Source organism: Motacilla alba, chromosome 5 (assembly GCF_015832195.1).
Source record: "Motacilla alba alba isolate MOTALB_02 chromosome 5, Motacilla_alba_V1.0_pri, whole genome shotgun sequence".
Classification (NCBI taxonomy): Eukaryota; Metazoa; Chordata; class Aves; order Passeriformes; family Motacillidae; genus Motacilla; species Motacilla alba.
This window is the reverse complement of record NC_052020.1, coordinates 32,017,865-32,042,469: the sequence shown is the minus strand read 5'-3', so window position 1 is coordinate 32,042,469 and position 24,605 is coordinate 32,017,865. Positions and strand designations below refer to the sequence as shown.

At 36.9% G+C, this 24,605-nt stretch overlaps 1 protein-coding gene across 12 annotated transcripts in view; it reads right to left on the bottom strand.

Annotated features, from left to right (window-relative positions):
* Positions 1–24,605, bottom strand: part of MEIS2 (Meis homeobox 2) — a 173,466-nt gene that overhangs the window by 63,485 nt on the left and 85,376 nt on the right. The window lies entirely within an intron of this gene.

Sequence of the window (24,605 nt, the reverse complement as noted above, 5' to 3'; positions counted from 1 at the left end):
ATTAAATATGCATATGTTTTAAATGCACATCATTCATTATACAGCAAAACGAAACTTTCAGGGGTTTTTGACACTGCTTACAGATCACACCACCTAAACACCCCAAATAAAATTGATTTTCTCCTGGACTGACATTACATTTTAACACAGAAACCTCTTGCACCTCTACTTCAATAATTTTTTCTCTTATGTTTCCAATGCCCTACCTACTATTCTGCAGAAGAAATAATCAGTCATCTAGAATTAGTTTTTTAAGAAGACTGAATATTTAATTTTCCACTACCTACACTTTTAAAAGCAGACACTGTTTAATGCCATTGATGAATTGACATTTACCAAAGGAACATCACAGCAAAAAGGGTTAAACAGACCTGTATTAGTATAGAAGTCAAGCTTTTAATATTCTGCAAATATTAACAAAGAAAGATGATAATGTTGAGTTAATATGGGTTAAGGATAAAAAGAAAATAAATTTTTCTGATTGCTAAGTGTTGACACTTTTTTGGCTAGGCCTGCAGCCTTTTCTTGAAGGCTGTGTAATTACAGAAGGCTTTTCCCCTCCTTCCCCCTCCTGCTTCTAGCCCACATTAGTAATGACCCCTTCACTGCTTCAAAAACCACTAATAGTCTTCAGCAAAGGCAAGAAAAATGAACAGGATAAATTGGAATCCACAGTCAGTAATTTGCATCATATGAGACTGCTTTGGCCACTCACACTCATTTCTGGCCATCAATCGTGCGCTGTCAGGTGCTGCACTCTGCCACCATGATAAATATTCCTCCTAACACTCTGATTCGTCCAAACAATGTAATTGTCCTCTATTCTCCTCTTGGTAATGGAGATAATGAATGACTGCACAAACAAGAAGGATTGCTCATCACAGACACAGAGGTGGCTTCAAACTGAAAAGCCCTGAGTACAAATTTTAATTGACTGAAAACACAGGTTGAAAGAAAAGAAATCCTGTCTTCCATTTCCAGGCTTCGAGACAATCACTTCTGAGCCTTTCCCTTCTGGATTGAGAGGTGGGTTCTTTATCCTGAATGTGGGCCCCCCAAAATGGGTAAAATGAGACTAGAAAATTCTGCCTCTGGAAAGCAGCCACAGAAATGCTGTCCAGTATGCAATTCATGTAAAACAACTCCTCACTTTAATTGTGTTTAATCCCAAAGCGCGAAAAACTGCTGTTATGAAAAAAAAACAAAAAAAAGCCTCTTCCAAATGGACACAGTTCCATCCAGTTAAATACTTATTGTACTGTAAGGAATAATATGTTTTTAAAATTTCAGTCAAAATATAACCACGCATAAAGTGAATTGCACTCAACAGCACAGAGCTTGATGGAAATCACTGAGCCTACTCAGTGTGATAGCCATCCTGGAGCTATTAAGACATTTGAAAATTGGTACACACAAGATCAACAAACACTTAAAAGCCGAGATCTTATCAAAATTCACCTTGCACAGATGGCTTTTATTATTTCTAATTAAGAGTGAGGGACAATAGCACAACAACTTTAACTTTTTAAAATAATGTTCTACATCTTGGGGAAGACAGAGAGAGAGAGAACTGGTGTTATTTTCTGTTGATTTTCCCCCCTTCAATATCAGTGATTCTACGGCTTTTAAATGTGAAGTGGACTGTTTATCTGAAAGTGTGCTGGCAGACTGCCACCATATTTCTAAGATTAAAGAAAGGATTGAAAACAATCAGCTTTCCGAGGAACTGAAACCACCACAATGTGTTTCTGGTTAATTTGCAAATACATGTATATATTTAAGGCTAAACTACAGAACCAGAAAATTCCTACTAGTTAGTCTATCACAGGCATTCTTACACTTTATTAGAACAGACATCATATTGAAATAATAAGCATGGGAGGCCTTCATTTCTGCTTTGATCTATATTACTAAATGTCTGACTGGCTCAGATTTAAAATAAACTTTGGTATGTTTGCACTTGAAAACTGGAAAAAGACCACAAGTAATAATTTGTTGTTGGTTTCCATATTATCTTAGTAAAAGTTATAGTTTAGTCTGTACACTGCTGGATGCCTGGAGATGTTAGTCCAGTTACCCCTGCAGTGGCTAAACTTTCTGGTAGGAATACACATTTCAGTATGTTTGCAAAGATGGTAAGTCACTTCATCATCATGTAACTACCTGAGATGAATTAAGAGCTTTACCTGCTTTGCAAATCTCTTGCAGGCAAGTGTCATTATAGCCTTAAACGTACAGGTATGTACTGAAGAAGGGTACCACAGGGCTTCTTTTGCTCTGAACATCTGAGGGTTGGGATTTCATGACCCAGACCCTGCCAAATACACGGCAAATGTGAAGGCAAGATTTCAAGATGTTTAATGATGACTTTTCAGCATTGTCCTGTGTAATTTAAAGTGGTTTTTTGGGGTTTTTTTCTGTGTAAATGTTGCCACTTTGCTTCCAATAAATTAAATTACAGTTATGCCCAGCACAGCTGGATTTGGTAGTAGACTTGGGAGTTTATATATATATGTAGGTAATAATTTTACTCAGACAGAGGTATAGGTGATAGAATTTCACATAAGATTAGTTTATCTTCTTATTTAGAAAGCTATATTCAGAGAAAGGAACACAGAGTGGAGTTTCTAATAAGGAGAATCCAAATTATTCACCCTTTAAAAGCATAATGACTACAAAATGCTAGGGATTGTTTCAAAAGGCAGGATTAGAGAATACACTGACATCCTTTAACTTTTCTCAGCCTATTAAAAGCATCCCTTAATTGTCTGTTTAAACGTTAATCTCAGTAACAAATGAATTAACAGTCATAAAAAAAAGAGCTTTGAAAATCTCACCACCTCTAAAAATTTCCATTCTACTGAGACTATCTCATCACTTTATTGCCAAGGTAACCATGAACTCTTCAGTGCTACTGGATGGTCAAATAGCAGTGCCACAAGACACTCAATCCTCTGTCATGGATGATCAAGCCAAGTTTCAGACAATGAACTGAGCTCCAAAATAGGTGCACTTCTGCTCTTCTGTGAGACTGCAACTATTTTAGGAAGCAGAAAAAGCACTTGCATTCCAGAATTTTCAACATTCAACAGCAATAGAAAATGCTGTGGCCCCATTCCCGTGACAGACTATACACTAGTAGGGCTACATTGAAATTATGGTCCAAGTTACCTAAGATATCATCCATCTCATCACACTATAACCTTTTTAATGTCTTAACTTATGCAATGCCACTCTAAATGGTGAAGGAGAAGAGGGTCCTTCATATACAGTACCACAGAACCAAGATTACTAAGCATGCTTTTAGAAAAGATTGAATGTATCTCCTGAACCAAAAGCTTTTCAAAGTTTAATTAAAGCTTACCCGTTCGATCTAGATCTTTTAGAATAATTACCCTTCTCTGTTATTTACATACATGCTGCCAGACACATTGTAATGGTTCTCAAGCACTTATGCCTACATTCTGAGCAGAAAGGCTGTTATACCTCTGTTAATTCCCAGAGAAGACCACTCATGTTAAAAACTGTGAACACCTAATAAAGCACCTGGACTGAGCTGGAGAATCACAGTTGTTGTGGAAGATCTAACAAAAAACACACCAGCACTCAGTAGCCCTGGTTCCTGCCTATCAATAAAGGATAGCCATACTTAACAGCTGGATAGTGTAGAACTGATTTGAGCCATATTCTGCTAGTTGAACTAAGGCAAGGAGAAATTAAAAAGCAAAGATAGAATAGATATGGAACAAGGGCATAAATACCATTTTCGTGTCCCTACCATATCCCTCACTTTTACTCGTCTGATGAACAAAGACTAGGAGGACCCACTTTTCTGTGTTTTGCCACTTTAAAGACATCAGGTAACACATTCAAAGAGACAAGCTGATGTGCTAAGGAAGTTCAATATACATGAGAGGGTTGCTGATGACATATGGCTGCTTTTAGACACAACAGAAAAGAAAGATGACCAGATGTGTGGTTTGCAAAATGAAAGCTTGAGAAGCACATTTACAGGAAAAAAATAGATGTTCTAAGAAAGGGAAGAAAGATTACTAATAAAGTAATATGCAGTATTGTGGTAGAAAAAATTCCTATCATTAGAATGGAAACAGAACAATGACAGAAAACCATATTCTTTGGAGCTGTAAGAAGAAAAACAATTTGTAATCTCTTATACAAAATTTTCCCCCTGAAAATTTTCCAAGAAAATTAAAAAGAAGGGCAAGGAGCCTGGACAGTGATTTTGAAAATGGAGACTATTCACATGAACAAGAAGGGTGGCAATAGGCATTGTCACACATCAAGTACAATTTGGCTCTATTTTCTGTGAAGAAGAACTGCAGTTTCTGATGAAAGCATTAATATATTACTCTTGTCCCAATTTCTTGCAAAACTATCAAACATTTCAGGGGTTTTGACACATAAGAATAAACAGACACTTTGGCTCTGGTCTTTTAATTCCAAATTTTCAGGCAGTGAGTTCCCTGAAAGCAGGATAAATACTTGAATGGTCTGACATAATGAATGGAGAAAAGAATCTATGGAGAAAATGTAAGAATATCTGATGGGAATGATAGGAAGTTTCATGGTGCATTTTTTAAGGTAGCAAAAAAATTTTAAAAATCCAAATAAACAAAGCAACAAAAAAGAAAATACAACAATAACTGCACTACAAGAAAATATTATGGTCACTATTCATAAGACTCTAAGGCTAGATGAGAGAACTGAAAATATTTCTGTTGTAGTGGAAGGGTACAATGAATTACAGAAGAGACAGACACTCAAAGTTTGACTTAAATTTTGCTACCAGATTAAAAAGAGGTAGAACTGGTAGCTATGGAAAAGATTAAATGATTGAAAAGATTCTAAAAATGCATTTTAGGTAACAAGAAAGTACTGGAGAGAGAGGAACAGTGATATTGGACCAATGGGTTTTCAGGTCAGTCTCCAGACATAAAGCACAATGTGTAGTAATAAAACCAAACAGTATTACAGCAATTTTCTTCTCCTAGATATTATATGTGATCTTCTAGATGTTTGGATATAAAATCCTATTTTCATTGAGTCAGTAAGAGTTTTGCCATTATATTCCTTAGAATTTGATTTGAAGCCTAATTTAAGAAACTTAACCTTTCAGTAAACATACCAAAATATTACTTTAAGCTTCTGAAATACAAAATCTATATTTCAGACAAATATTTAGGAGTTATCTGTAATATCTTACAACTACTGTGGAAAAAGACTGAAAAAACAATATGGAAGGCATATTAGAACAGATATACCCCAACAAGAACTAAAATTAAGGACCAAAATTTGCAATGAAGTTAAGATAGTATTTCAAACCACAAAAAAATCAGTATGGTAAAGTAGTCTCAGAAGTAATGAAGGCAAACAAAACAAAAATACTGTAAATGTTGAACTAAAAATCATAGTGAGACAGTCCTAAAGTCATGAACAAATTTAAGCTGTAAGACAGAAAGATTACTTCTAAATAGTTCCCTCTCTTATTTAGAATGAAGCGTCTCATCAAGTTCTGCTTTGTTAATCCCTTGAGAAAAGACCTGGAGCAAATTTGGTTGGTGAGAACACCTTACTTCAAGCCAGTTAAGAAAATAATCAGTGATACTAAAAATAGTGCCCCATTTCACTAATATCAGGAGGCAGAGCTGTGTCCCTTTTAGTGGCATGGCAAAGTAGAACTGTCCAGTGGGCCCTGCATTATTCTTCTTCAAAATGTGAATCTTTACATCTTGGCAGACTTATCAGAAATCTCTGTTTATGCTAAAGATCAGTCTCACCAACACAATTAGTATGCAAATATCCACTCTTGACCCTATACAGTCACTGGTTTTGATGTAAGGTACTCCAAACAAAGGGTTGTAAATACCAGATCCAGGTATGTGACAACTCTCAAATTTTGCATTTATTCATTTCCACTGTGGTTTTCCATGATTGCCTAAATTATTGACTATGACTGAGGCAGATGACAATTCAATACAGGATCTTTTTACTTAGCTTTCTGATTTGGAGTAGGAATTAGTGAGTCATATAGACATGTTTAGGAATGGAAACAGCATTAAATATTAAACACTGGTACTCACACAGTACAGTTACAACTGTCTTTCGTGGTTAAGCTATCTCACAGAGCAATTCTTTTTTCAAGATTGGATAAGCCAAAGAATCTCAGATTATATGTTTGAAAAGTCCAGGAGACCACATAAGGATTTTCATAAATCTGTCCCCAAACAATCCCAGTGCTCTGCTTTGCAGTATACTCAGGGAATCAGTTCCTACAGGGCTGATTTAATTGAATTTGAACCCCTGTCTAACCTATGGAGCTGGTTCTTTTTTGATTGCCCTAAACCAAATTCTTACAGAAAATGGTTTACAAATGCATTATGAAAGAATGCAGGGTTCACAAAGCCATAAAGATAAAGCCCAGTTTCATTTTTTTTCCTGCACTATAGACAGGATTTACAATTGATAGGAAAAAACCCCATGTTCACGATGAATGATAATGGGCAAGGATCTAGTATATTCAATCAGTAGCTGGCTTCTGTTAGCTGGGATAGAGAACTGCATAAATCAAGGATTCAAGGAAACACAGAATAGGGGTAATATAACATGTAAATGAGAACAAACATGGCTGTGAAAAGATTAAATACCTTAAATATCCAAGAAGCAGAAATATTTTCTTAATTATTTCAAAGGAAATAAAGATTCAGAATTAATCTCATCTAAACATGTGAAGCCCCAGAAGCATGAGTGTTAAATAGATTGTCATTGTGCAAAAGAGTGTGTAACATATTGTGGACTATTTAGTGAAGTATCCATTGCTGAATGTCCAGAAAAGTTTTCTTAACTTCAGCAATACGTTGCAAAGCCTAATTTAATGAGGAAGGCAACATGGATTTATGACAGCAAGGTCTTTCTTAATTAACTTCCTAGTGTTGTTAAATAATGTTATCACCAGAGCAGAGGAATGGAAATGCCATAGATATTATCTCTTTCAGTTTTATTACAGCACTTGATATAATTTCAGATTAAAGACTATAAAGTAGAAAAATGTCTCATAAACAAGTAACAACAAGTGGGGGGTTAAGCTGTGAAGAGTGAGAAGACTCTTCGCACTTTTATGTGTAATTGAGTTAAGCAACAATATTAGATAAAGCTAGAAATACAAAAGATTCATGCACTGTTAGGCATGAAAGGTATGCTAAAGGGCCAACCTACCACCCCACAAAGGCAACAGAAGTTCTCTGAGGACTTCAATGGAAGCTGAATTGTAAATTTATTAGCCTTTACTGATTAATATAGAAAGCCTTTCTTTTCCTTGAGATGCAGATGCTGTTACATAAATTGTGAAAAAATGGTGAAGAAAGTTGTAATCAGTGTTTTTTGAAACATCTTGGTATAGTACATGAGTGAAAGTATCAATAAGCGCAAAAATGTGTATTGTTATCTCCCTCACCACCACCTTGCTGGATCAGAGTTCAAACTTTGTTAGAGGTCTTTAGTTTAATCCACAATCCTTCAGGTTCTGCTGTTTTGAGGATTTTGGGCTCATCTTTTGCTTCTGCTTTAATTCAGAGCTAATTTGCACCCACCAGGCTAAATAAAATCAACAAAGTTGAATAGAACATCTTAATTTTTCACTTCACTACACAGGTGGAGTAGGCAGGGTGAATCACATCAGAAATGTGATACTAAATACTCTGGAGCCTGTAGAACACAGGCACAGGTTAAGTCACAAGAATGGAATTGTTTGATGTGAATTAGGTACTGATACTGCCAAAATTGCTATGCATCTACCTTAAAAGAAAGGCTAAGCTATCCATAACAGATGTCTTCAGCACCAAAACTTATAAACCAAGAGAATGATGCAACTGACTTGGAAAACTAATGCTATGATTTAATCTGTGTTGTGTTTGAAACGGTAAGTTAGATTTTTAAAACATATTCTGTGCCACATTCTGGCAGTGATACTTATGCAGTGCTATTAAGCAGCACTTTATTCCATCTGGGAACCCTTTGAGTTTCATTGGGTTACACACAGAATAAAACACTAATCAGTACAAGTAAGGTCTGGCTCTGGGTTTGGCTCATAGACAGAGGACTGGAGAGAGAACTTTGTTTTGGTTAGTCTCTGAGTAGGAGACTTTGAATTTCCTTTTTACCTAAGCTACATCTGCTGAGCTAGTTTATTACAAAAGAAATGGGAACTATGGCAATACATAGCTCTGAGTGTCTCCCATTCATACCATAAATATGTGAGGCCATGGCTCTGGGCAAGCTTTTCAACACATTCAGTAGCAGGATTTGATAGAATGCAACAGCTAACTCTCATTGCACCTCTTAATTTGCTTGCTGGAACTTGGCAATTTACCTTTCAAGAGCCACAGACCAAGTGGATATCTGTTTGGCACACACAAAAGTTCTTTTCAGGGATCTAGTGAAAGGGTAAGGTATGGACTGCAGCTTAATGAAGTTATAAGCTAGTGACATATCTTGCCAGAAAATATTCATGATCCACTAAAAGGAAAGAAGACTAGTTATCACAAAATAAAGGTTTATGTTTTAATTTTTAATGTATATTGTTTAATTTGTATTTAGCTGATTTATACATACATACACACACACACACACATATATATATATATATATGCACACACGCTGAATCTGCAAAGCAAAGGCAATGGCTGCAACAACTTTGGTGGTGAAAAGACACCACATTAATAGTGAAACCCTGAACCATTCATAGGTAAGGCCAGGTTTATTTGGCAGTTCATCTGAGTTTTGGCAAATGTTGTAAGACTTTGGGTTGCAGTGCTGCAATCGATGCTTTCATGTGGCAACTAGGTGAAACTGCTGTGGTTCAGGCTAAGTCTCACACTACGTCTGAACTCAAAACCTCAAAGATTAAATCTAAGCCATGAATTTACATAAATTTACAAACATTTCCAAAATTCTGCAAAGGGAAACTGCAGCTCAGGTCTTCAAAGGATATCTATTTTCCAAAGAATATGTAGATTCTGTTTGCTATTTGGCGAGTGAGTCCAGAAGAGAAAACTATTTGCTCTCCTCTTCCTGGAAAGGCCTCTTTTCTGCATCTGAGTGGAATTGCAACAAGCTGGCCAGCTACTGGTGACTGTTATGAGGTTTAGAGTAGACAACATGTTTTATGGTTTTGGGAGTGTGAGGTTGAGGGCTTTGAATTGAAAAGGCCCTTTTGAACAAGGATTTCTAGAATACAGGTCTAAAAAGAATGAAGCATCTGAAAAAGCATTATGCCTGATTTAAAGCATTTACTAGTGCTCATACCTCTTCTTTAAAGTGTTATGATTATGATTACATTTGAATTTAATCAACTTCTGAAGGACAGCTAAGGTGTGTGAGATGAGAGTGCAAGCACATGAAAGAGGAAGTAGCTTTGCAAGGTATTTTTAAGGATAGGAAAAACAGGGATGCTAATGCATGCTGTAAGACATAGGCTTTATTTTGGTAAAGGGTTTAACTCAATCTCAGGAAAGCAACTTGGAACAGAAATCTGTTGTGAATCTGGGGAAGTCAGAGTAAAAGGTGGACGAGGAGCAGAGAAGGGCTTTAGAGCAAGAAGTGTGGGTGTTGGGAAGTCCCGCAGCCAGAGGGACTGAAGGCTGGTTTTCAGCAGGGCTGAGATGGGAATGATGGAAAAGGAAGTATTTTCAAATCACATTAGGGTTTGACCAACACCTGGGCATCTCTGGTTTGTTTCTGAGTTCCTCCGTAGAGATCAAATTTATTTATTGATAAACCTCTGATTTTACAAAGTATTAAAGGCCTCAGGAAGTTATTGCAGGTGATTTATAATCTCAGTTATTTGGGTCTTGCACATTTTTTCCATATTTGTTTGTATTTGCACAACTTGCCAGTAGTCTTAGGTGTAACAATATATACTACACATTGATGTTCTGCCTACCACTCCCACTGAGCACAATATGCTGATTTCCCTAGGCTTAAAATGGAAAAAGCATGAAAACACAGATACACAACCCATCACATACATGCTTAGGAAAACAGTAGGTAGCAACATCTGCCATAGATCTGTAACATTTTAAAAATATTTACTAGGAAAATGTTAAAAGAATGTATAATATTTACACACAGAAAGTCATGATCCAAAGGGTTTTTTTCAGAAGTGTGTACTGTTTTGCTATATGGCAGGCTACCATTGATCTGGAAAGAAGCAGGAAGTATTTGGTGCCACCACAGAAACATTTAGGACCCTAAAGACAAAGCTATGCATGATTAAAAGAATAGGAGTTAGGTGGCAAATTCACCTCATTTTACTGGGAGCTAGGCATGCAATGTATTTAGTTACTTTTGACAATTTCAGAAGTTTTCATCTGCATATTTAGTCACCTAAATGTATTTAAGATCTGGTTTAATAGAACCTGTTGACCTTTCCATTTAAGACTGGATGCCCTCCCCAGGGACCACCATCTTGCTGAACATCCAGTTCATAACTATCCACTACCTCTAAGTGAGAATAATCTCTGTCAGTGTTTTGGGAGTTTGTGGAACCCCCATAAATTCTTAGGAAATTAGGCAACTTAAAATTAAAGCCAAGCAATTTACTTGATCTTTTACTGCCCATTTCTTCTGAGTAGCTTTTTTATAAAATCTCCTTACAATCAATAAAATATATTTATAACAAAGTACCACACTCCTACCAACAATCTGTGAGCTGGTGCATACACTTCACGGCTTATAAACTGACACACTGTAATAGCTGCACAGTTTTTAGCAGCTGTCTCTCACACCATGTGTCCTGCCCAAGTAGAGACTGAAATTCAGACATGGTGTTCAAACACTGGGATTATCCTGTAATTTTCTGAATAGATGGCAACCATATGATAATTAATTCCCTAAAACCAAGCAGGGAGAAACAGCTGAAAAGGGGAAGGGTTTTTACATTGCAAAGAAGATGCAATACCCAGGGGACTTTCAGATATTCTGGACGTGGGTATAGAATAGACAGGATAAGAACTTCAATAGTAAACAGATAGATTGATATTCTGTTCCTATCCAGTCTTCAGTTTTGGAAATGATTTGTGACTTTCATAACAAACATGAGGTGAATATGTACATCCATTCTTAAACTTGACTCTAAATGTATTTATGGGAAAAAGGAGTCCAGAAATCTGAATTCTATACTGAATTTAAAGAATTAATCCTCTTTTTTCTTTTTACCAGAATGAGATTAAAAATACTCTCCTGCAAACTGCAGAAAGAACTCTTAGAGCCTGGCCTTCTACCTCAAGCACATTCCACACAGGAATAGTGGCATGCTTTTAAAATTATTTTTTCAGCCTTAAAAATACTATTCTTTCCATCTTTATGATTAACTTGTCCCTACTGGCTCTGCAAAGTAGTGATAGGACAGGACGCCACTCTTCCCAAATGCAGTCACCAAGAGCTCACAGACACTGCTAAATGGTTTTAGCTCCGTACCTTAAATGGAGGGGAAGAAGCAAGATTTTGTCCTTTACTCAGAAGCAATGCTAACATGGTCCAATTTGCATCTCTTATATGCAGGAATAAAGGTTTTGAGTAATCTTAATCTATATGCTGTTTTCTTGGCTTTCTAGCCACAGTTGAGTTGGCTCATGCAGTTATTGGAATTAAGAACTGACTCTCAGCAAATCACTTGATTTGCATAACATACCTGCTTTTTACAGTGATTTCTTAAACAAAATCTTAACAAGTTGACTTACTCTTTCTTTTATTCCACTTTTTGATAGTACACAGTGCTGAAGTTGGCAGATCTCCTTTACAAGATTTTAAATTTTCATATTCTGTTGAAATTCAGAGGAAAAGTTGAACATGCTCTTAGCATTACAAAAGACTTGTGCCATTTTCATGTTTAGCTTGAGGAACTTGCCAGTAAATTAAGTTGAAGAATTACCATAACTTAATATTTGTGTGTATTTAGAATACTTTCCAGACAGGAATCTCAAATGTCTTCATGAATGTTAAGGAATACAAGCAATGAAAACCTTACTACATCACTCCCTGGAAAAAGAAAGCAAGAAAGGAAAAAAGAAGCTGATTTTGGGTGGATAAAGAGACGCCTGGAGATACCAAGTGCCTGACCCAATGTCGTATGAGAGGAAAAATACACAGCTGATGGCATAACCAAGGGATGAGCTTCCAGATTACAGCAGTAGGTTTCTGCATTGAGAAAAGGCACCTCAATCCGAAATCAGATTTTTAAGAGCACAATCAAAACCCTCTACTTTTATAAGACAGGCACTTAAGATCTATGACTGATGAACAAATGATTATATTTCTCTAACTATAAAAGGTAATACTTGCATTTTGTTTGAGTAAAGAATAATTCATGAAATAATTAAACAAACAGAAACAGGACACGTTGGAAGGACTGATATTATGGCTGATTTTCTAAGAAGTTTTAAGTTTAGAGATGCTAATCCCATAAAAAAAAAAAAAAAGAAATGGGTGTCAAACTCCCTCAGGCCTCATTTAAATTCTCAGCTCATATCACTGTGACTGATTGCATAGGAACACAAATTAGAGTCAAAATGGGATTTAATTCTATCATGTACGTATGTTCATTTTTTTACTGCTATCTTTCATTCATTGCTTTATTTTAAATGCACCTTTCATTCAGTGATTTGCAGTGATAAAACAACCACAGAGAAAACACTCCTCCTTCCATACTCCCCAAAATCCTAAAATATTAAAAAGGAATAATAAGCAATGGACGATAGCATCAAGTGCCTTGAATTGACACCACTTCTTTGCCAATTTAAACTGGCTGAGTATGTGGCCTCCCATCTTTTTGTGTTTTCCGAGTTATTCTCAGCAGCACCTGCACAGTAAATAAAGGTAAAAGTGCAACAAAATAGACTCAGACGTACCAGCGAATGAGGAGCTCTGCTTCCTATATACATTAGTGAACTTTTCTCCTGACAAACAGGCTATCACCGTATAATGGGCTTTTCCTGAAGTTTACTGCGGCACTGTTTATAATAACATTGCATCCAGCCTGCCTTGTTGGTACTTTTGCATTGCAGGGTAACAGTTCTGAGGTGGCAGCAAACAGCTTCCGTGCTTGTGTCAGGAGAAATAAAACTGTTATTATTTCATACACTTCAGAGGCCACACTCGAACTCAGCAGTTCTGCAGAGCTGTTGTGAACAGAAAGCTCTGCTGTAGAACACCGGGCTGCCCCCTCAACAATAAACCGTCTTCTCTCCCCTCTGTGTTTGGCTTCCCGCCAGTTGCCCATTTGCTTTACACCATCAATTTATATTCACTGAGATGGTGTAAGGTTCTAGAACAGCACTGATTATCAAATCTGCCTGCCAAACATATGAGCAGTAAAAGCTGGTCTTCCAGAGTCCTACATGTATCATCCAAGGGCCCGATCCTGCAAGCTCGCCCGACAGGGAGCAGCGCTCAGATCAGCCAAAGTCAACAGAGCCCTGAATTCCCAGCAGCAAATGCCACTGCTGGGAAAAAGTGCTAGTGGGCTGAAGCCCTCAATGGCTTGGCTTTCCTGTACAGAGTCTTAAAGGAGTGATTTTCAGTAACCCCACCGTGGCATAAGCCCTGGCGGAGTCGTCAGAAAGAGCTTGTAGCTTTTGTCACATATTTTGATTACTATTTCATTCAGCAGCAATTTGCCAGATGACACTATCTCTTCTGGTATATGTGGCGCAGTTTTTAAAAAGCCTTTAGAATAGTCATGCAGTCACTCATTCCTTGCTAATCCCAAAAGCCAAAAAACCAAAAAGCTCTTGCCTTCCTACCCCCTCCCTCATCCAAAACAATCCAACATCAGAGTTCAAAAAAAATTAAAAATTTTGACACTTTAGAAAAAGACTTTAAAAGGAATACACAGGCTGATCTTTATTTGCCTTTAAAGCCTAAGAAGCATGCAATTCTTGCTTCTGAACTTTCTACTTAATCATGAGGTCTAGGAATTTACTTATTTAAATGGAAGCTTATATTCTCAGAGGAAAGAAAAAACAATATTTACAGCTGGGATGATTCTTTAGAAAGACACCAAATGTCATGAGAGCAGCATTCACGAGGACTGAAAACACTGCATTAACAATGGATTTTAGCAAATTAATTAGCCTTGCCCATTTTAATTTATCTTTCACAATGCTCTAAGCTTGTGAGAATCAGCCACAATGGGTTTTGTTCATAAGTTACTTTGCATCTAAAAAGAATTAGAATATTTCATGCTTGCTTTTCCATGTGGTCATATATTGGCAATCCTAATTTGAATCCTTTCACCTTATGTGCAATTAGTTCTCACTGAAGGCAATAGACGTCATCCATACGTAAGGAAAGTGGGATGGATCTTTAATGAGTGGGAAGTAAATGTAACAATGAAATAGCTAATGAAGAGGTTTTACAGAAACAATGCAGCTTTCTGGATTTGAAGCAAACCGCCAGAGATAAATACATCTACCTACTCTTTACTTGAGAGCTGTAATATTGGGCTCACTTAATGCATTCAAAAGTATGCATGCGTTTTCCAAATCTTTCCTAGCTATATTAATCACATCTCAATCCTAAAATGAACTCTGTGCGAGAAGACTTATGCACATCCATAGTGTTATCTGGAAGATTACAGCCTTTATTGCTGACTATTTGTAAATAAGAATAAAAGTCAGCGTAGGCATCTCTTCAAATGCAGCTTTAAAATACCATATGTCCTTATGCTTGTGTTATGTGATGAAACCTGACAGATCAAAGGACCAGATTTCCCACTCTACATTGATTATTTACTATCATTCATTTTCATGCATTTTAATATGTGGTATCTACATTTAGGTTCTTGAGAGCCAGAGAGAATTCAAGCTGCAATACTTGGATCCAGACTCTGAACTTCACATAGCTTGGGGATCTGGCATTTTGGTTCAGCTTTTCCATTATGTAAACAACAATGTATGTCAGATGAAGTCCACACTGTCTTCAAGCCTGCTCAAGCTGTCTTACCCCTTTTCTCCTCTCCAATATATTCACCTTTTCTCCCTCAAAAAAGAAAAAAAAAATCATTTCACAGCTAGAAATTCATAACAGATTTTGACTGCAGGCATCAATCCTTCAAATCACTGTGTAAGTCAGTGGCAGGCCATGTTGTCTTTCTAAACACACACTAACAGAGTGACCTGATAGAGACAACAACAGGGCTTCTGACACTTCTTTTATTGCCCACTCATAAATTCATAAAGGGATGGATACTATCACCAACTGGTAAGTTTGCTAGATAAACAGCAACACCAATTTAATGGCTTGCGTACACATTGTAAAACAGAGAATCTTTATACAAAGAAATCAGATAAATCAAACATAAGCTGAGTCTTAGAGGGAAGCAATTAAAGCTTTAAGGTAAAGTTGCTGAGAAAAGGCCCTGTATCACATTATAGTGTATAATAGAAAATGTGTTAACATGGAGTACAGTATGTGAAATTAAATTAATTAGTAATATAAAACACTTCTAAAGCAGCATGTCCATTGACAGATAAATAGATTAAACATAAGAGATAAATAACCCATTCAGAGATCTCAGCTCTTTTTTTTATCAAAGAGAAGAAATGAAAAAAGAAATCAAACTTCCTAAAAGACAGAGGTGATAAAAGCATAGCTAAAATAGACATTTTAAAGCCAACTTGTTCGCCCCAGGCTAGTGATTGAAAAGAAAAAGCATAGCTGGACCATAAAAAACCTATTGGACCATATTTCATTTGCTATAGTATATTTAAATGTTTCACTGCACACCAATTTAAATCTAGTGCCTTATAGGCTAGTATAAAATACCTCAAGCTGTATTACCTCCTGAGCAACTGTAAAGAACCTTTCTTTGAGAGAGACTTCTTACAGATAGCTCACATAGCCTTTCTTAGGGTTAGAAACATAAGGCTGAATAGGAAAATTTTTTCTGCTTCTTTTTCCCCCTACCAATACAAGCACACAATCTTCTGTTAGGATTAAGGGCTGCTAGCACAATACAGACTGGAACAAGAGGAGCTCCCAGAGCCCACATACAGAAGCTTAACATGTTGTCTAAATTCCAGACATTTGTACCATGTACAGCTCTCCATGTAAAATCCAGTCTGTGGGTCTCTACTTGTATTTTCTGGCATGCAACCGGTGCAATTCAAGGAACTATTCAATTAATTGCATATAAAATCCATATCTGCCTCTTATTCTTCACTGACTGATTCTGTATATCTCTCTTCTAAGCTTCTACTAATTTCCAAAAAAACTTTTCCAGTTCCATCTGTGATGGCAACATACAGCTGACAGTAGAGCACTTCCCTCATTCCAATTTGCCTGATGAAAGAATCTGATAGCACAGATCCTGGGACAATACTACTTCCTTCAGGTTATATTGTGGTCACTTCCCAGCGACATCTCTGGTGGTACAGACTCTAACTCAAGGATCTCAGGTTTATGTCTATGGCACCCAGTATGCTGAAGGGTCATTTGCTCTCCACCACCTGAATTAGGTGAGCAGAGCAAAATTTACTGTGTGACAATCACCTTGATTCCAGTGTGGAACTTGCTATCCAGAGGAAAGTAAGTTTTGTTTCGATGAAAGTAGGCTTCATTCCCACAGTGATAGGAGCCTATATGTTAGCCATCATAATACAAAATGCTTTTAAATCCTCCCTAAGGGAAATGTATTATCCACCATTCCTGTAAAAAATGACTGGGGGATGGGACATAAAGGTAAGTATTCTAGATATATGTCAAAATGAGCTGTTTCTCCAGCAGCCTCAGAAATGTGCATCATTGCTTTAATACAGATGGTTAGAATTTGTTTTAGTTAGATTTGTCTGGGTACTATAGAAAAAATATAACCTGTAGCTCTTTTGTAAAGCAGAATGCAAAGTCAGTATTCACCTGCTGGAAATTCTGACACTGCAGAGGGGCACTTGATCAGGATATTATGAAAAAGCAGAAGTTAATAACACATCCATGGGTGAAGAGAGAGGGCACAGGACATACTTTGAATGAGTAAATCACACTAACTCTACAATTCAAATTTTAAAAGCATTTTGAGCAAGTTAGATACAGAAATTAAAGCTGCCCTGAAGCAACTTTAATTTACGTGACTGGGTGATTTGCTATCACTACGTAACTGCCAAAGCCTCACTACATTTGGCAACACCACAGAAGTAACCTTCTCATACAGGCAAATCACTCACTAGTAATACCTGCACTGAATTAACCTGTGTAAGAATTTAAATTCTGTGTAAGAATTTAAATACAAGGAGTGCATTTAAAGACAAATTCTGTCCTCATGAGCACTGCTAAAAACCTGCAGCAACTTACTACCAATCCCTCTCTTCCTAATTTCTGGAAAAGGACTCCTAAATTTCGACCTTTCTGTTTATTTTAGACAGAACAGGTACTCCTCTTGTAAGGCAGTATTTCCATTTGCTAAACTTTGCTTTCTAAATTGATATTTAGTCTGCAGAATGTTTGCCCAAGCCTCAATTATTTTGGAAAGTTTTAGCAAAAATGATTCAGCCTTTTCTGAAAATGAAATTAAAGAAAAATATTGGTATGTTGTTTCTTGCTATATTTAATTGAGGAGAATGTGCTTCGGAACAGAAGCATAACATTTGGAGAAGGGATGGCCCTGCTCTTGGGGATGCGCCTTTTGCCATCTCTTTGAAAATCCACCCACATTTGGCCAAGCTATAAACCTTTGAAAATTTTCAATTAGCACTAGTTTAGTAAAGACATTTAAGAGTTTGTCAGCTAAATACTTCAAAGACTCCATCTGTACTGAACATGCTCCAGCCTGTACATGCTGGCATCTGCAGCACCCCCACAGAAAAAGGGAGTGTGCACTGCTCCAGCTCTGAGCAGGACTTCCTTTGAAATGGTCCTTCTCCATTGCTGTGGACCTTCCTAGACCAGGGGCTCCATACAGGGTGCTGTCACCTGGTTCCTCTCCATCCCACATCTGTGTGGCAAGAGGGACCACAGGGGTGTATGTAAAGCGGTGTGGCATTTTTCTTTTAATGTTTGCCACCAAAGTCTGCCATTACCAAAAGCCTTCAAAGGAGTGCATTAGTGGGAAGCTCCTCTTTTGCAATGAAATGGGAGCCAACTCAGGTCCCAGCTCTTCATCTAGTCTCCATTACCATATCATCAGCCCTGATATTTATTTTTCCCTCATCCCACTTCAATCCCAGGATCCAAGTCCAGCAGCTGCCTCCTTCTAGTTTGCTCCTACTAGTCTAATTAATTCGCAGTCACTTTCTCCCGGTGCTCCAATTCTACTCCTCTCCCCATTTCCCAGGGTACTGTCATCCTCCTTGCTCAGCCATCCCTCCTTATCTCCTGCTTTGTTTCACAGTACCTGTCAGTGTGACACAAACTACATCCTTCACTCTCTTGGACAGCTGTGGTCCCTTCTGCATTTAACTCTGGCAGCTTCCTCCATCCCAGTGCTGGGTATCAGAAGGAATCCTAGGTATGGGATAATAGTTCATTGCTTCAATGCCTGGCTATGAATCTCAGCTATTTGGAAATAGACTTGCAATAGAACATTTAGTCCCTCTACAACACGAGTGCAGTTTCACAAGCACAAGGTTGTGTGGGATTCATGATTCTAGCTATTTAACACTAAAATTCTGAAGGTTTAGCTATCCAAACTCAGAAAGACTTCAGTAAGCATCTGTGAATTGTAATATTGTTAACACTTAGCTGTGGACAAATTGTTGTACTTTTACAGGGAAAGCAAAAGCACACTACTAACACTGACCTGTAAAATCCTTCCCTCTCACGAAAGGGCTCACTAAAGTCTCTAGCATTATTTAAGTTAAATATTGTGCACTATTTTTTTTCCCTCCAATATATTTTGTCTTAATTTTTTCTTGACATTTTAGCTGTCTTTTACAGGTCTTAAACAGGACATTGAGAATGAGTTCATGATGCTATTTTGAAGTTATTGGTATGCCGGGTATCTCAGAATAAGAAACCAAATGTTTTAAATCCTACAATTGGCAGTGTCTATAGGTATGGCCTTTTATTTCAAGAAAATTACTTCTAAACAGAACTCATTATATATGTAATATAAATGTGTAGTGTGTCAGGTGCTTTTAGGACATTTTAATTGGATCAAATATCTAATTTTGTGTACATCTTTATAGTACCTCTAAGATGTCCGAAAAGTTTAGCTTGTTTGTCTCACATGGACAAATTTTTGTGAATTGATTTATTTTTCTCTGTTTACTTTCCCTGCTTTTTCCCCATCAGCTCTACTGGTCAGAGCAAATGCAAATCAACTTTATTATTCAAAGCAGTTTAGATAGTTCTTCATGTTAGATAATTTTTTTGTCAGTAAGAAGAGTACTGTTAGTTTAATTACCTAACACAACACTTTGTCTCAGAGGTGTTGTATCCATTGCACTGCATTTTATAGATCACTAAGCAGCATTAATTGAAGCCAAATTCCTTCAATTTGGCTATGGGAGGACTGTATACAAAATGGGATTTTTATTGAGGGAAAGAGAAGATGAAGAGCAAAAGAACAATAAAAATGTACTTTGTGTAATTTTAATTATGCAATTTTTGCAATTCATGGCAACATGGAGAGCTTGAAAGCTGAGCTTTGTATATCCACCAGCTTCACAAACCTGCAAAGCTTCTGGCCTCTCTGTCTTCTACCTGGATAAGTTGACTAATGCTCAAAGATTACCATGGCCTGAAATGGCCTAACTGATGTGGAAAAGTCAAGGAAAACATTTCAGTTTGGGGGATTTTGTTGGAATGGCTGCATATATGAGTAAAGTCACCTCATATTTTTCTGGGTTCTGCATTAAGATTATGCTATCGATTCCAGGAAATAATTTGTGACCTCCTTCCTGAAAGCCTGAGTGGCATCTGATCATAGGAAAGAGTCCATTAGACTAGGAACAAAAGGTTTGACAGAACCACAGTGTTTGCTTCTTATGATCAGCTCGTGTGTTGCAAGTAGGACAAGGCTACAGAGCAGCACACAGCACAAAGTTCTCAAGTTTCAGACCTAGTGGGCTATGCAAGCTGACAGAAAATTTTCTGTTTAGGTCTTATTTCTCTTCAGGGCTGGTGTGCTTACAAAATGGGATCAATACTGTCTGTGCACTTTGTCCACTCTGAACACTCTGCTTTTCATACACCTGCATTTTGAGGAATTCAAGGAAAATGAATTAAACAAACCAAGAAAATGAGATGCTTAACTGACAGACTAGGATTTTAAAAACAAGCAATCAAAAAAACCAAGCAGAAAGTAGATCTCTCAAATCTAATGAAAAAGAAAAAAACTAAAGAAGAAAAATGAACACAGATGGAAACAGAATTCTATCAAAGGCTCTTTCTAATAAATGTTTTGTAAATTTATTTACACAGTCTTACAATTAAAAATACCAAATCAGTGTCCATATTGTGATAAAACACTGGATTAGCTTTTTAGGCATGAAATTCCCTCAAAATTGCCTCTCTATAAGTTTGTAAAACAGAAATCCACATTTGCTGAAATATAAGGCCTTTTTGCTTACAAACTTGGCACTTGTAAAATGAATCTTTTTGGCACTTGAAAGACAAAAACTGTCTGCTGTAGAAAATTGCTTGGATATTGAGTATTGAAGGAAGAAGTTTTTAAAACTTCATGGAAAGGAAAGATTTTTAAAGCATAGCTTGATAATTCGTGCAATCTCTGCATTGCGTGTCTGCATGGAAATCCCCAGCTTTTTCAGCATCTTGGAAAAAAATTTTAAAAAGTTATACAAAATGATAGTGAGGAAAGTCAAGGTCCGAGGCCCTGTCTTCCTCCCATTAGATTTAACAAAAAATAAAAATAAATCCTATTGTTTGTCCTCTTGTCTAAGACAAGGCTGGGAATGAGGCATGGAAACTAAACCACGTTGTCAAGATTAAAGGTAGTCCTTTTAGGTCACGGCTCTGGCACACCAGCAAGTCATTGTAGGAAATGCAAATTGCCACTTTGCATTGCAGTAACCTTTCTGTTGATAGGGGACTTCTGTCTCCAGGGCTGACAACCTGGCAAATTTCACATGCATTTAAAAAAAAAAAAATCACAGAAAAAATTAAACAAAACCAGAGCTGAGGAAAAACACATCAGTGTAGAGGCTCTATTTATAGAGGAATTTGGACCTTCTGTGATGTATTTTAAGTGCTTTTCTTTTTCCACTCAATACATTAAAGGGACATGATCAAGGCTAAAGAAACTAAAATTAGACCTGCCAGCTGTGTTTTGGTTTGTGAGTATTCACAGGTCACGTTGTCCCTGTGCACTCCCTGTCTGATGCATTCCCTGAAGGAGGCAAAACACTGGAACGTAAAGGAATTCTGATACCCCTTATGTACTTCAGTATAGTCTCTGCTCTCCTCAGAGTAAATTAGACAGACAGAAAGAAGCAAGCAGACACATACCTCTGATCTTGGAAAAAGCATAGGGCTCTTGGATTGTTATTTTATTCTTAGCATCTATGTTTGATCTTTCATTTTGGGAAAATTATAGGTTTTAAAAGTTTATATAGGAAAAAATCCATTAATATGCTGAAACATATTTGATTTTGGGTCAATTGTGCTATCTTTTACAACATTGTCTGAAAATATCTAACCCTTCCATAATCCTGCCAATGCAAGCTGAGGTTTTTGTGTTTTAAATCATTCATTAGTCTGCCAATTTTCCACCTAATAGCTCAGCTAATTACTGAAAAGCAGCTCTAGATAGTTTGCAATTGCTCTATAAAACTTACTATTAAAATTTTGAGGGGCAGTTTATTCAAGAGGCATTAATTTGACCTCTAATTTTAAGGTGGTGCAATCCTAACTAATTTGCTTTCACAGGTCAAGTAGTATACGTATATCTGTAGAGTTTGGCTGTTTTCAATCTTTGCATATACAAAATAAAGAATTTAGAGTTGAGAACCTCAAAATTAGATGCAGTTTTGGATAGTTTGTCCTTATAAACCTGCCAAATGATCTCTGCTTTGTCAGAACAATCATCCAAATGAGTCAGTCAAATAGACACGGGTGTGTTATTGCCCTGTAATTAAGGACTGAGAAAAATCTGTAATTTTCAAAGTACTAATTGAAAACGCATGTGGAAATGCTATACAAAAAGCTAAATTTAATAATGTTAAAAGCAGTGCTCTTTTCAAAAAGAGGTCCATATTTTGAATCAGAGTAAGTCTCTAGGAAAGACAACTTTTTTTAAATACAAATGCAACATTTAAGCTCAAGCAAACCAACTCAAAAGCAGCAGTATTAACAGGATTCTTTACATTGCCTCTCTCTCCCAGAACCCCAAGATGAAGAAAGCAGTTGTATAGAACCAGAACAGCTCCAGCTCCCTCCTCACTGTACTCATGGTTTCAGTACTTCTGTAAAAGTGGCTCACAGGTGACAACACTGCAGAAATGCATCATACCCTCCAAATGCACCTAATTAAATTTGAAAGGGGGGGGGGGGGGGGAATGCTGAACTGTAACCTGCAATACTCATCCTCTAGCCCCTTTCAACTCCCCCTCAGTCTTTTGGGCATCTAAGAAGGTCTCACACTATGCAGCTAGACCTCTGGTGCCAAACAATATGGAATTTGTGACACGAGTTCATAAGGGAATAATACATTACAGAACAAGAAAGACGTAAACAGGGATACATCACAGACAAAGAAAAGGTTTTGAAGCTAATGTAACAATTTTCTTTGTTGATTTGCTTTCCTATCCTGTCTGCTGTTTAAATTTAAAATATGTATATCAAGGCAAAAGGAGTTATAGCTTAGTTTGCAAATATTTGCAAATCATGCATTCTCAGAAAGACAAAAACTCAAAGTTCTTAAATCAGGATGTACTTGGAAGCAAGAGAAAACAATCATATTATCAAGAAAGAGATAAGGATCCCTCTACCATCATGTGATCTTTTCCCTTCCAGGGTCTAACTCTTTGGAGTCCAGAGAACAAAGTGGTCAGGGCCCATGCAGCTGGTGAGAACCCATTCTGGGAGGTAGAGAGGTGTACATGAGATTCTTTCCCGTTCCCATGGAAAGATTTAAGTAAATCCATGCTAACATCCAGGTGATATTTTACAGTCATAGAATGACTATATTTTATAATACTGGAAAGCCACAAGACAAATACAACTTAAAGACTTCAAGGAGCAATGGTAAATGAAATCTATGAAGTCCAGCATATTTTTATTATCTATACCATGCTGTACAGTTTGTGTAATAAGGAATAGTTTTTATTATTTTCCCTTGCCATTTAACTTCAATTCTGCAGCTATACAGTTTTTGAAACAGCAAATTCTTGATTAGTGTGCAGTGATGATGCAAAATTATAAGTGTGAATTAAGGCAATATTATACTACATTCATTTACTTATCAGGAAGCATAATACACATGCTGGGTGGCAACTATTCAGCCACTGGAGCGACCTCACTAGTTTAGTATGCTGAGAGTTGCTGTATAAAGTGAGAAAACAAGTGTATCAGCATGCATTAACCATGTTTTGCTGTAATAATAAGCAAGTTTTGCTGATATGTATTAACACAAGGCAACTTTAAAAAAAAGTAAATTCCAAGCGTAAAATGTTGTTGATATACAATGTATATTACAAAGTAGCAGTAGTAAAATGAGATCTAGAATTTTGTTTTTCCATAGATTAACTTGCTAAAGAGATTAAAAACAACCAACCAAACAAAAAAGCCCCCACCACACCACACAACAAACACACAACAAAAAGCTCTTACTTTGGCTATTCAGTTATTAGCAAGTACATATACCAATGTACACATTTACTGTGTGCATGTTCCTGTGCGTATATCTATACATACACAAGGAATACAGCACATATTTTAATATACACATATATTGTCACATATAAACACATATGCTCCAGAGCTTTCCTTTTAGTGTTTTTCTTGAATCTTTACATGAATAATATCCAACATCATGGACCTTGAACACTGATGACTCTGGTTAACGCTTTTATCCTTTGCTTGAAATTACAGGATCAGTCTAGCCAGAATTTATGAGAACCAGACCCCAGACCTCACATAGCTCACATATTAGACCATTAGGTATCTAACTACCTCTGAACAATTTCAATGCATTATCTTGCCTTCTCCCTGGGGCACAAACTTCACTCGTCCATACTTTTAATATATTTTGTCTGCATGAAGCAGATCGAGTTATTACATGCCAGCAGATCACGACTTACAGAAATCTCATTGCTCTACAGTGATGCAACTAATATCTCTCCCTTCTCCCTTCTGAGACAGTGCAGTAAAGAAATGGTCAATGGCATAATTTTCACTAAATTAATTGAGAATGTATCGAAAGCAGATTTGCTATTTATGCTTGCAGATGGGATAATTAAATATTTCCACCTTGAAATATATTTGTGTGTGCATATAAATGCTTTTATACTGCTATCCATATTGACATCGCTAAACAGAACAATTTTTCAAATTACTCAGAATGCTCAATGCTGCACTTTACAAAGTGTCCTTCTGCTGAGAGAGGTTGAACACTTAATTTTCAAAGATAATGTAAAATC